This window comes from Phalacrocorax aristotelis, chromosome Z (genome assembly GCF_949628215.1).
Source record: "Phalacrocorax aristotelis chromosome Z, bGulAri2.1, whole genome shotgun sequence".
NCBI classification, from domain to species: Eukaryota; Metazoa; Chordata; class Aves; order Suliformes; family Phalacrocoracidae; genus Phalacrocorax; species Phalacrocorax aristotelis.
Window position 1 is genome coordinate 73419916 of NC_134311.1, and position 13932 is coordinate 73433847.

Genomic DNA, 13932 nt, shown 5'->3' on the forward strand with positions numbered 1-13932 from the left:
GCTCAGCAGTATATTTTAACAGCACCCCTTGCACATCTCAGGTAGGAGGAGAGAGGAAAGAGTCCAGCAGCTGGGACCATTTAGCACATTTCTCATCTTGGCTAATGAGTTTATCCTCTAATGGGCTTGTATGATCCTTTTACACCCTGAGTGCCCCCTTACACTGCTCTTCCAGCTCCCCAAAAAAAAAGGTGACATGCCATGCACTGGGGCAACTACTGCTTTGAGAATATGTCTGAACAAGGCCATGAGACTGCTGGAACAAAATGAAGAGAGGATGTGCCGATGTCAGTGGGATGTGTCTGAGCATGTGGGCACACCACATGCACTCCCCACCAGATTTTTCCATTGTCATCGAATGAGAATGGAGGGCAGTACATTGCTGCATCATCACTCAGGCCCCTCTACATCCTACAGAAACCAGAGGTTTAGACTGCACACAAACCTGGAATGGTTGCCACATCAAGCTGTCCCCCAGCTCTGCCTGTCTGCAGGGTCCATCCCTACCACCCATGGCTCACCCATACCACCCTTCTGAGTCCCATGCTTCCTCCTCTTTCAGTAAGACAGTATTCCAAATCTATGCATCTCAGGATGCACATCTGAATTTCAGAGCACTTGCCAGGCTCTGTCCCCTGTGACCTCCATTGCCAAGCTCAATGCTATCATTCCCATTGGAGATTGTGGGACCGAGGGCTAAAAAACCTTCAGATCAAGCCCCGTAAGACCTGGGCCCCAGGGCAATGTGAATACGCAGCCAAGGAAAACAGAAATACCACTGTCCAGGTGCAGAAAAGAAGGACAAAAAAGGGCTGGGCACAAGCCCATGATCTGGGGTGCCCCCAGAATGAGCTGTGGGCATGACTCTGTCCTACAGCTTAAGCTGGCCCATGGCTGTGGAAGAGGAAGTGGTACTTTACAGTACCATCCTGTCTCACACAAGAGAGCTGGGCAGCCATGGGGAGCAGCCTTTATCTCCTCCCTTTGAGGGAAGTCAAGACAGTGAGCTTACTTAGCATGCCTAAAGACAGGTGTGATGAAAACTTATTCTATACAGCTTCCTCAAGGCCACACACGGTCATGCATCAAGTCTTGATGCACATCTGAGCATCTCCCCTTTGCTTTTGTCAGGAAGGACCTGTCCAAATTTCTATTACACACTGAAGTGACAGTTTCAGTTTGTATCTCACACTCAAATATTACATGTTAGTGAAGAAATCTTGCTAGTCTTCCTGTAGAGGCAGTCCTTAACAACAACAGTCTCTGCCCCACAGCGTGGGTGCTGAATATGATGTCCATGTAAGCCTCTTCTCTACACCTTTTTTCCCCTCATTAGTGTTCACCACATTATCAGTCTTTCCCCACAGCTTGAGTCCATCATGCCTGCTTGGCCCATGGAAATAACTATGGATGGCTAGTTCTCTGAGCTGTAGTGCCCAGAAGAGCCGAGGAGGTGAATCAAGCCAGTACATCAAGAAGCCCTCACTGTGAGTGACCTAAGGCACTCCCATAACATTGAAAATTAAGTTCAGCTGAAGTTTACCCTGTTTTGCCATCAGCTAACAGGAGACGACACTCCCCGTTACACCCAGGAAAATGGGTATGGAGAGAAAGGCTGCAGCAATGGCAAACCAGAGTCCCCAGAGATGTCCCCTTGGTGACGTTTCCAATATCCCCATGAAACCAGGTTCCCCTCTTCTTGGCCACTCTGCCACCTGTGGAGGCTTATGCCCATAAGGAAAATCTGGTTGCAACACACAGTGGTGAAGAAATGTATCTTGTCAGATAAATATACAGCGTCTATAAATTTCCCCGGCTGTGTTTATATGAAGCCGTGGCACCTTCCCCAGTGCAAATAGGGGTTAAATTATTCCTTGTTCTATTTGTATTTAAATGCTATGTTTCTATGATGAGCGTAAGGCAGAGGTGTCAGACGGGCCCAGGCGAAAGAGGCAGCATACGTGAAAGGTGAAATAATAGAGCATTGCAAACCAAGTGCTGAGAGGAGATGGGAAGGGGGGACAGGGAGGGAGAGGAAGAAGGGGGACGATGGGCACTAATTAAAGAGACAGAAAGGACAATGAGATGCAGGATGTTTGACCCTCTGTGGAGCAAGAGGACAAGAACAAGAATCACAGCAATTGTTGAGGGACTAGGGGGAAATTAGGGTCACTCACAGAGAGGCGTGACATAGGTTTGTGTATTATCCAGATAGCTCTCACTAATGTATGTGTGTGTGTGGGGGTACATTTAGATAAGAGTATATAAATACAAGTGTGTTCTCATATTCCTCATGAAAAACAAAAAGGTTGAATCCTTGTATCAGGAAAGTATAAGCCAGCTTTACCATCTAGAACATAACATCCAAGGCCTTGGAAATGAAGATGAACAAATGAAAATGGAAATTAAGATCTACTACCTTCACGGTCCGTGCTAGTCAGGAGGGTGAACCAGAATATTGCTGTGGTCCCTTCTAGCCACAAAACCTCTTATTCTAAAACCTATGAGCCTCCCTATTTCATCCCAAGTTTATTGCCAGGGCATCACTTATGGATAGTGTGTGTGCTTCTTCGTGCAAGAACAAAACTGACATTTGCATATTTCTGTATGGGAACACGCATCTTCTGTATGCGCATGGTATTCACCAGAGCAGCTTTGTGATGTTACTTGATGCCTTTGGCTTTCTAAGCATCAAAACCAGGTTGCTGCGTGGCTTCGTTTCAGAAACTAGATGCTAATTAATTCCATTATTTATATAGCTAATAATTATTTGTCCCTGCTGCTAGTCCCCTCCTCCCCAAACACTGCTTGCACACACAGTGAGGGACCAGCTGCAGTGCCTCGGTCCAGGCACTGGGAAGGTCTTTAATCTTCTCTCTTTGGCACCATGACAGAACAAATGAACAGCACAGAGACGTTTTCTGTGCAGGTGTAGGTAAGAAGAGAATACCAGTGTATAGATGTGCCAAGCGGCACATCAACCAGAGAAGATGCAAGAGGCAGAACAGATCTTCCTTGCCCACTCTTCTGACTGGTCCTCAGCAGAGAAGGGAGAGGAGGCAGTGCTGAGGGTGCCCATCATAGATTCATAGAGAATCACAGAACAGTTTGGTTTAGGAGGGACCTTTATAGGTCATCCATCTGACCCATCCCAGCCATGAGCAGGGACATGAACTAGATCAGGTTGCTCAGAGCCCTGTCCAACCTGACCTTGAATGTTTCCTGGGATGGGGCCTCCACTACCTCCTGGGCAACCTGGGCCAGTGTTTCACCACCCTCATCGTAAGAAATTTCTTCCTTATGTATAGTCTATATCTACCATCTTTTAGTTTAAAACCATTAGCCTTTGTCCTATCGCTAGAGGCCTTATTAACAAGTCTGTCCCCACCTTTTTTATAAGCCCTCTTTAAGTACTGAAAGGCAGCAATAAGGTCTCCCCGGAGCCTTCTCTCAGCCTTTCTTCATAGGAGAGATTTTGCATCCCTCTGACCATTTTTGTGGCCCTCCTCTGGACCTGCTTGAACAAGTCCCTGTCTTTCTTGTCCTGAGGGCTCCAGAGCTGGATACAGCACTGCAGGTGGGGTCTCACCAGAGCAGAACAGAGGGACAGAATCGCCCCCCTCGACCTGCTGGTCACGGTGCTTTTGATGCAGCCCAGGATATGGTTGGCCTTCTGGGCTGATAGCGCACACTGCCAGCTCATGTCCAGCTTTTCCTCCACCAGACTCCCAAGCCCTGGGACTTGGAATCTGCTGAAGTCACAGTGGTGAAAAAGAGCTGTAAACCTCAGGGATTTTTTGGACAATCATGGACAACATATCATCCTCAGGCCAAAGAAGGAAGGAGGAGGTATAGAGCAAAGGGGTGAGCCACAGGTGCCCCAAACATTATGAAAGTTTGGACTGAGCTCTGAACTCAGGTCTGCAAGTTCAAACCGGCTCTGCTCTCAAGCCAGAGTACTCTGCCGCTCCCCTCCACCCATGCTAATCAGGCGGATCAATAGGCTAAAAGCAGGGTGTTTCCTGGGGCCTGGGCTGCACATTCTTATTGCCATTTTCACAGCAGTCCTACAGCTCTGTGATGATGATTACAGCCCTTTCCACAGGGGAAGCGATTACAAATTCTGTTGTAGCTAATTGTAAATTAGCTAATTATCTTCTCCGTGGTACCTTGCTGGAAAATACATGAACCTTGTAAAATGGAGGTGTTTCAAAAATTAGGACAGAGGGAAAAAACAAAACACCACAACAACCAAAAACCCAACCCACTCTGGTAACAGCAGAAACCTACCACTGCCTAACTCCAGCTAGCAGCAACCAAACCCTCCTTCCACCTGCATGGCCTCCTAACTCCCTGCTTTTCACTCCCCTCCCCATATCAAACACCACCCACAAGGGGCTAATTCTGCTGCTTTAAAATGTTTGCTGAGTTCACCTGTTCCTTGCAGCTGGGTGTTGTGGGGCATCCCTAATCACATCTTAGCAGGAGCCATTTCTCTCTCTGTGCTGATCTCTTCCCCGCCTCCCTTCCTGGTTTGGTTTTACTTAACAGATTCTTTATATCCCATACATTAGCAGATATGATTGCACAGCTGCTGGTCTCTGACTGCTGGAGACAGAGGCTTTGAGACACCCGGGCTAGAGAGAATAACAGCTAATCCGAACAGCTGTGTGACAGGGACAAGCGCAAATGAATATAAACCCAGGTGTGGGAGCATAATTCTCGTGCACAAAGAAGGGATCTTCATCCCACAGGTGCATTACTCTCCACTGTTGCATCTGAAAAACTTAGTTTGAAGGATTTCTCTTATTTAATTGCTTGGCTGCACTCTAGGCCTTGACTTGGGCATGGGTCCTGTATACAGAGTGAAAGAACAGCTGTACAATAGACAGCAGATCTGTCTGACTCGGTGTGTTGCCTTTGGAAATGGCCTACTGTGGAAGTCTAGGAAAGAGTATAAGAACAGGCTAGCAATTTTAGTAATCTCCCACAATATCATCTTAGACTCTAGTACTCTGTGGTTTAGGGACATCTATGGTCTGAAGCATTTTCTCATATGTAATGCCTTCTTCATATGTTTGACATGCTTTCTTCGATGTGTTTAGTGGGCTTTTGAATCCATGCAAGCTATGAGCATCCACCACATCCTGTAGCAAGATGTTCTGTGGCTCAATCATTCATTGAGTTAGGAACCACTTTTTTTTATTGTGAACATGCCACAAACTATTTGCAACTGACAGGTCCTAGATCTTGTTTTGGAAGAAAGTGGAAAACACTCCTGATCCAGTGGACCCATGAGGATATGCAAGAACTTGGTCAAAGCTTCTGCCTGTACATTTCAGACTGGTATTTGGGACTCTTGGATCTCGCCTCACGACGTGCTCTGGATATTGTGGAAGGCAAAATCACTTTTCCCTCAGTGTGATTTGTTATCCTGGTACCAGAGAGGTGGATGACCAGGTAGTGACTGTTACTAAATACTTACAATACATCTCTGCCGAGGTGTACAATACACAGTGGCCTCAGTGGAAATATGGGCTACATAAATTACCCAGTGCAAGAGGCAGTCTCAGTTTCCCCATCTGCAAAAAGAATAATTGGTGCTTGCAACAGGCAAAACTGGGCATTGCTGAGGTTCCTCAGTGTTTGCCACAAGCCAGGAATACAGGGAGTTCTGACAGTAATAATGAAAGGCACCTGGCACTCTGGTGGTCAGCTCCATGGCTGAATCCTCTGATGTTTTCTATCAGATTTAAGTGGCTGGAGCTTCCCCAACCCCTTGCTTGTGTAAGAGGAGTCTATGGTGGAGGTAAGTCAAGGCAGGATTTAGTTTTGAATGGAAAGCCCTGCTTTTGCAAATGACAATGACTGCGGATCTTTGAGTCATTTTCCAGGTAGAGATTTTCACATCCTGCAGCAGTATGATCCCTAAAGACAGCATCACAGTGATCTAGGTGCATGTGTTCAAGATAACACAAATGTTGGCTGCTGTTGGCCAACTGGAAAGAAATTTAACGTGCTGCCAATGGGTGAACACAAAGTCTAAGCTTATGTTTTTAAATTAATGTGTCTGAGCCTATTCTCTACTTTCAGGGTCCTCATCCATACTACAGTCCTATCCTCCTGAGCAGAGAGACCAGCTTAACAGGGAACTGGAAGAGGTCCTTGGTCCACAGCAGCTGCTAAATCATGTCCAGAAATTGTTTGTGAGAGCAGACATATGAGCAGTATGGCTGAAGTGTAGAGCTAGGACAAAAAATGGATGAAGAACATTCAGACCAGGAGGTTGAATGCTGTCTGAGCTTGGGTGGCTTATGATTCTGTGGCAACACCTGCTGTCGACCTGCACTGAAGTGAAATCCAACCTTAAACCTACAGCCTTACCTGGACAGTTCAGATGAAAGCACACTCAGGCTTCCTCTGTGCAGATACAACATAGGTTATGGACAAAACATGGGCAACAGGCCAAGCAAACCCTGCCACGAAGACATAGCCTAAACGATTCTTTTAACAGCAGAATCTTCTTGTACAGCTGAGAATATTATAACCCCAAGACAAATATCAGTAGTTCTGACTTGCTGAACAGCGCCGTCACAACTGTCCATTGCCAAGCGATGCTATTCCCTGTGCAGATCTTAAATGACAGGTTTTATGGTGTTTGATATTGAGCTGGGAAAACAACTCACAATGACCCACTTTATTAGTAGCCCTTGTTTACGAAAGCTGGTGGTGAGAGCAGTCTAAAACCTGGTGTCATGCAAAACACAAAGACTCTGCCTGATTTGTGCCTGGCAGATCATAATTCTTCCAAGTTTATTCATTATCTGAAACACCCAACTGGAATATTTCTGTGAAAGATTCGTGGGGCAATGTTTTTTAAGAACAGACAGGAGTTAGAATCTAATCTTTCTAAATCCAGTGTATAGCCCAAACATCCACTTTATCTTCAACATCCCTCCACAATAGAAAGAATATATGAACCTATATTAGTCTTCCAATCATGAAAAAAAAAAAATCATGCCTCTTTCTCCAGGTATTGGCAGCCTGTGCTTACCGTTCCCATTTCCTGGGAACATCCCTGGAAATGTTCATGGGAGAAAAGCGTCTAATGAGACCCAGCATTGAAGTGCAGAGACATGCAGCTGTGCTGTAACTAAACTCTGCAGGATTTTCCATGACTGTTTGGGCTTCTTCTTCCTGTAAATCTATCGATGTTTCCCTGCTCAGCTTGATGAATTTCCTGCAGAAGAAAGAGGTGAAGGAGAAGTCTGTCTTGTACTATCAAATGACACCTCAAACAAACACTGATTTACATCACGCTTTTACAGTCATCTTTTAGAGACACCTCAGATTTGAATACAACTCTTACAGCCTTTGGTTCTGGGGAATTTAACACATCTTAATTCCTATGTGTAACATCTTCTTTTCACTCTGTGGCCACACAAGGCTGAGGCTGAGCCTGAAGGGCCGTTTTGTTTTCACACTCATTCAGAGCAAAGCTTAGAAGCTTCTTGACAAACTCCGCAGGGTCAGTGGTGTCAAGGCTGGTATGTCAGGAAATAAGTTTCAGTTCCTAAACTCATCTCAGTGGTAACCTGTCGGGGCTTTGAAACCCTCTCCAGAAGCCTAGAAGGCCAGGACATTAATCCGTGGGAGCACTCCAGCCTTGAGCACCAAGGACTGTTGGAACGGCAAAGACATGGGCAGGAAGGGGGGTAGGAAGGACATATTTTCTCTTGCAGGAGCTGTGACGACATTTCAGATCAAATTAAACTTCAGTTTTTAAAGACTTCAGTGGAGGTAATTGAAACACTTCCTCACAATTGCCTGAACCTAAGTGTTATCTCTCTTTTCCTCTGTATATCATCCCTTTTCCCCCAAGCCTGAGACAGCCCTGCATGGCCGCAGCCTCCTTAATATTAAAGGCGGTGATTAAATGGGATTCGCCAAAAGACAAAGGGCTGAAAACCTGCCAATTGTTAATCCCTCTTTCGCTGTGCTTAAAAATTCCATTTCCTTCATTTGAAGAAGGGGGGGCGAGAAAAGAGAATTATACGCCTATGTCTAATTTAAATTCTGGTGTCGCGGGTCCTGTTCCCTTCTCCCTCTCTTGACGTCTGAATATATTCCTTTATTACCATTATTACAGCTTTCTGATTGCATTAAAATTCATCCACATGCTTCTCTCCACATTCCACTTTTCTTTTGCCAGTTTTTTTGCTAATTCCCTTTTTTTCTCCCCCCTTCTCTCACCACTTTCAAATTATACAGAATGTCATTAAAGATCTCCAGAAAATGCCTCAACTCCTTTCCCTCTTGCTTTTATAAACTTGCTGGCTTTCTTCCTCTCCGTCCTCTTGTCTACAAACAAAGAAAATGAAGGAGAGGCAAAAGAATACAATAATAATAAAGGAATCCAAGCAGCATGTCTCATAGGTCTCAATAACACCTTTCCTACATCATACAGCTCCAGGCCTAATGCTCACTTCAGTTATGAAGCCATATTTCACACAGAAGTTTTGTGTATTATTTGTTTGATGCTTGTACCTGGAATCTGCAACTAAAATCAAAAGTGGAGTGTGCCAGGCTGTGTATGTAAGCATGGAAAGAGACAGTCCTGCCTGTAACTATAAGCAGAAAAAGGAGGTTGGAAATAGAAATATAATTTCACCATGCCTTTACAGAGAAAATGCTGAAATCCTGTAAGGATTTGCCTATGGATTTGAGCAGCCGAGTTGGCCATGCAGTGCATACGCCCATTTGCTGTTCATTAGTTCAAGATCTGAAATTAAATGGGATCCATCCATTTAATCCTTAAGACATCACACTGACTGCAAGGAGACCTTAAAAGTAACATTTTTTTTCCTTGCATAACAGATGACTTAAAAAGGTGATGTATATTGGCTTAAACCAGTCCCACTTTATTTAGGTAGAAGTCCCAGTCTGGGGATTTGGTGAGAATTGGACTGGTATATAGAATACCGTCTGCCTTATAGATGTTTAAACCATCAGGTGGGGCCTTGACATAGTGCCAGTGTGATGAGGCTAGGGTGACTGGTCTCCCTAACCTGTCCTTGTGACTCTCCTAGCCCAGCTGGGAGGAAGAAGCTGCTGTTGTGAAACTTTCATTCTTTCTCTCCAGTTCCTTCCAGGGTGCCTAAGTAGGTTTTTCATTGGGTTTTTTTATTACTATTATGTTTGTTGCTGTCACCCTTGATTATACTGATACAATGAAATGACTGAAACTAGATGAAAAAATGGAATTTTCTTGCTATGGGTAATACTGATGTCTCAAAAATGTGCTTCCACTTTGAATTGGAAAGGCCAAAGTTCTTGTGAAATGGAAATTCTTCAGTTGTGAAATGTTACAGAGTATTGTCTCAGAGGAATAAAAAGACTTTGTCTTAATAACCTCAAAACACAAAATATATAAAGTAGAATGGCTGTGGGTTTCAACCAGACAAAGAAGGGTGCATTTTTACACTCTATATGAATAAATGAAAGACATATCTGCCATGGGATGTTGCTGAACACAGACGTTATAAATTAGCTCCAAGGAGAATGAGAGAGATTAGTGGTGGTTGTGTCCACTCACTGCTATTAAACACAAAGATCCAGATGCAAAATCTATCTTAGTCACTAAACCTCTGTCTGCTGGAAGCTGGAGGATATTAAGGGAAGGGTCACTCGTTATAAAAGCTCTGTTCTTACTCTTTCTAATAGGCGCTGCTGGAGCAGAGGATCCTGGACTAGACAAGCTTTTGGTCTAACCTAAAACAGAAGCTCTTATGGTCTTAGTGGTTTAATACAATACAGACTTGAAACAAAATTAATCAAAAAGATCCCGTTAAAATAACAGGTTTGTACCTCCTGAAATGAGAACCCAATACATTAATTTAAAACAAATGTCCCCTGGCAAAAATCTCATTGAAATGGACCTGTTCCATGGGAATGCTTTGCCTTTTACAAAACTACACGTTCAGCTAGATAACCGTTCCTTTGAAATGCTTTGGCCAGCTCAACAAATGACCCAGGAAATAAATGGGTCTGCTTCAGGACGCCGCCTGGCAGGATCTGGCTTGACTTATCCACATACTTATTTAGACTATTACCCTAAGGTGCATATGCGAAGGAACATTACATTCCAGTGATGCTACACCAGTGCTTGAAATAAACATCAGGGATTCAGGGTTAGAGCTGAAGCTTATTGAAGTTAATGAAAAAGAGTGCCACAGAGCCTTGCAGGCTTTGGATCAGACCCTTGATTTGCTGAACTGCTGCTCAGTATGTCCCTGTTGCTGCTGGGTATTTCAGATTCTCCCTAATGAAGAACAGCATCTTACACCCATGCCAGGGGAGGTCTGGTGAGGATGGAGAAAGACAGCAGGGCCTGAACGATGCTGATCACACCTTTTGTGTGCTAGAGTTTAGGGATCTGTATGTATTTCCCTGATTTGGCCTCTTTCCTTAGGCTCCTTTCACTACCCTGTTGCAGTAAGGAAAAGAAAACCAAAACCCTGTGAAATCTCCAGCACAAGCAAAACTCCCAGGTCCTTCTCAAATGAGCTGCTTTCCAGCAGGTCACCCCCAACCTGTACTTGTGCCTGGGGTTGTTCCTCCCCAGGTGCAGGACCTTACACTTGCTTTTGTTGAACTTCATGAGGTTGCCCTTGGCCCAGCTCTCCAGCCTGTCCGGGACTCACTGGATGGCACCACAGCCTTCTGGTGTATCAGCCGCTCCTCCCAGCTTGGTGTCATCAGCAAAACTGCTGAGGTTACACTCTGTCCCTTCATCCAGGTCATTGATGGATGTGTTGAACTGGACTGGACCCAGCACAGACCCCTGGGGAACACCACTAGTTACAGGCCTCCAACCAGGCCCTGTCCTGTTGATCACGACCCTCTGAGTTCTGCTGTTCAGCCAGTCCTCTGTCCACCTCACTGTCCACTCATCTAACCCTCACTTAGCTTGTCCATGAGGATGTTATGGGAGACAGTGTCAAACAACTTACTGAAGTTGAGATAAACAGCATCCACTGGTCTCCCTTCATTGACCCAGCCAGTCATGCCATCTCAGAAGGCTATCAGGTTGGTCAAGCAGGAGCTCCCTTTGATGAATCTCTGTTGACTAGTTCTGATAGTCTCTTTTCCTTTACATGCCTGGAGATGACCTCCAGGATGAACTGCTCCATCATCTTTCTGGGGATGGAAGTGGGGCTGACTGGCCTATAGTTTCCTGCTCCTCTTTCTTGTCCTTTTTGAAGACTGGAGTGACATTGGCTACCCTCCAGTCCTTGGGCACCTCTCCTGTCCTCCATGACCTTTCAAAGATTATGGAAAGTGGCTTGGCAAAAACATCAGCCAGCTCCCTCAGCATTTGCAGGTGCATCCCATTGGGGCCTGTAGATTTGTGAGTTTGCCTAGGCAATCTCTGACCCAATCTTCCTCAACCAAGGGGAAGTCTTCCTTTCTCCAGATTGTTTCTCTCTCTCCTCGGGGGACAGGGATACCTGAGGGCTAGGGGTGATGCAGGGATTGTGATAAAGTTTATAACTAACACACTCACAGAGGAATCTTCCTGTAGTGAAAGCAATATTCAGTACACACTTGGCTAAAAAAGGGGCCTGCTGGATCCAGGAAGAAGTTACCCTTAGACGTGGGATGCCCTGTGTCCTGGTCTGAAGACTCCCAGCCACTTAGTCTCCCTGCATTTGGGCTAGTTTCAAACTCAGGGGAAACCTGTCCCACTCAGCACATTAAGCAAAGTTCTCTCCTCTTGCTCGGGAAGGTGAGACTCATTTGATGTCACTTAGCATACCTCTGGAAACATTTTATTGAAGATTATTTCTCCCACCTACCCTCCCACCCCCTCAACTCAAGTCTGGCTGGCTTTAAATGCCACTGTCATTTCCATCTGCTGACAGAGCTCTTTAACTGCCGCGCCGAATGGCATTCGCTAAAACCAACTAATAGAGGGAAATGAGGTTAACCTTTAAGAAAGGTGAAATTGAGCCGGGTGCTATGCCAGCAGTAAAGAATAGTTCATAAACAGCCTCCTGCTGCAGAGGCAGTTTACTCCAGACTCTGGCATTGCTGGTAGCTCTATTTGCAGGTCAGTTTCAGGGGTAAGCTTGGCCAGGAGAAGGCATGGGCCCCCTCCACTCACACAGTTTAGTCAGCCCTTGCCTGCCAGGCCTGTGGGGACAGTCCCATGACTCTGATCTTAGATGCTGTTCTCTGAACTCACAGCAAACGTGCACTGGCTGTAGTGGACATGTAAGAAATATCAGTGGCTTGCACCAGGAGAGCTTTTCTCCACCATTTTTGTCCCTGGCATGCAGGGAGATGGGAGTGCTTAGGGCCAAAAAATGTCTTGCCTATCTTCTTGCTGAGTTCCTTCTTTCCACTGGTCATCTTAAATCCTTCACAGCTCAGCCCAACATGACCTATTAACTCTTACTGACTGACTGACTTAGTTCTCTGCTTCTGTAAAAGTGATATTTCTGGGTGGTTCTGCACTCTCTAAAGGACCGTTTCTGTCTTTTTGTTTTTCTTCAGGGTTGATGAACTCATCTCCTTGCTCATCCAAGGGTCAGATATAATCTTGGCTTTAAACCACAACTTGATCCTACATATGCCATTTCCAAACTCATACCTGAGCCCCTCTGCTATGCAACTCATGAAGGAGAGCAAACAGAAAAAGCTGGGGACCAGAAACTGTACACTTCCATACAACTGCAAGAAGTTGGGCACCTCTTAGTCTACACAAAATATTAATAGTAGGTGAGTCTTACAGGAGGGAACTCAATACCTTAAAAGTTTGGGTACCAGAGATGCAGCACAATGCCATGATGGGAACAAGACAAATATTTGTTAAGTGGTTTTCTGTTGTCAGCATTCTGCTTCATCTAATTTTAATTAGACGAGAGAGCCTGAAGGATGCATATACTACCAACTATATTAACAACAACTGGCAGCACAGAACTGAGTCCATACAAAGTGGCGATGTTGGTCTCCTGTTTTCAGTCAATTTTGTCTACTCATTTTATATAGCTGCATCTCTATTTTTACAGAAGTGAACTGAGGTTGGTCCTTTGTTTTACCCCTGCACAGTGCTGACCATACTATTGTCTTTCTTTTGCCATGGTATATTATCAGTGCCAAAAGTAGTTGAAACAGAAAACTATACACCTGAACCAAATGATCAGTAATCATAAATCTACAAAGCTTCCCAAAACAAGGTCTTTAGTAGATGTAAATCAACAATGCAGACATACACTAAGCAGTTATAAAATTATTTCTCCCATGAACACAGCTATGGCCAGATCAGCAAAAAGAAAAAGCACATATTCCATTCCAACCTGTGGTTAGTACCTGGAGAAATTAATTCCCTGATTCAGCACAAAATTTCCAGCTACTGGAACTTCACTGTCCATGTGGGAAAACAACCCTCAGTAGGCTCTTTCTACCTCAGTTTTCATCACCATTAATAATGCTTTTTGGCTAACAATGCTTTTTGGGGTATGTGGAGAAAGCAGGGCTGTTCAAGCCAGATCTGAACCTGGCTCTAGTCCCTATTACTGCAACAGTACTCTAACTGTGCTAAGAGGAGTCATCTCTTCCCTTCATCAGTAGCAAGGACTCGGAGACACAGAGAGAGACAGAGAGCGAAGGTGCTGTTTTATACCAAGCCTTTTCTGAGTTTGAGAGCTCACTGTGCTATTATTTCCCACTTTTTCCCTCATTTCAGGCCTTTTTTGTGTTTCATGTTTGGCCCTTGGCAGGCTGAGAGATGTGCTGACAAGTTGTAACTCTCACTCGGCTCCGCGAGGGCTTTGTTCTCTGCGTGCGTGGCACAGACTCGCTTCCTCTTTCGAAATGTGACAGCGAGCGATAACATTGACAGAGAGAGCCAGCACGTGGTATCGGCAC

General features: G+C 45.0%; 1 protein-coding gene across 8 annotated transcripts in view; it reads right to left on the reverse strand.

Annotated features, from left to right (window-relative positions):
• Positions 1 to 13932, reverse strand: part of CELF4 (CUGBP Elav-like family member 4) — a 718579-nt gene that overhangs the window by 109062 nt on the left and 595585 nt on the right. The window lies entirely within an intron of this gene.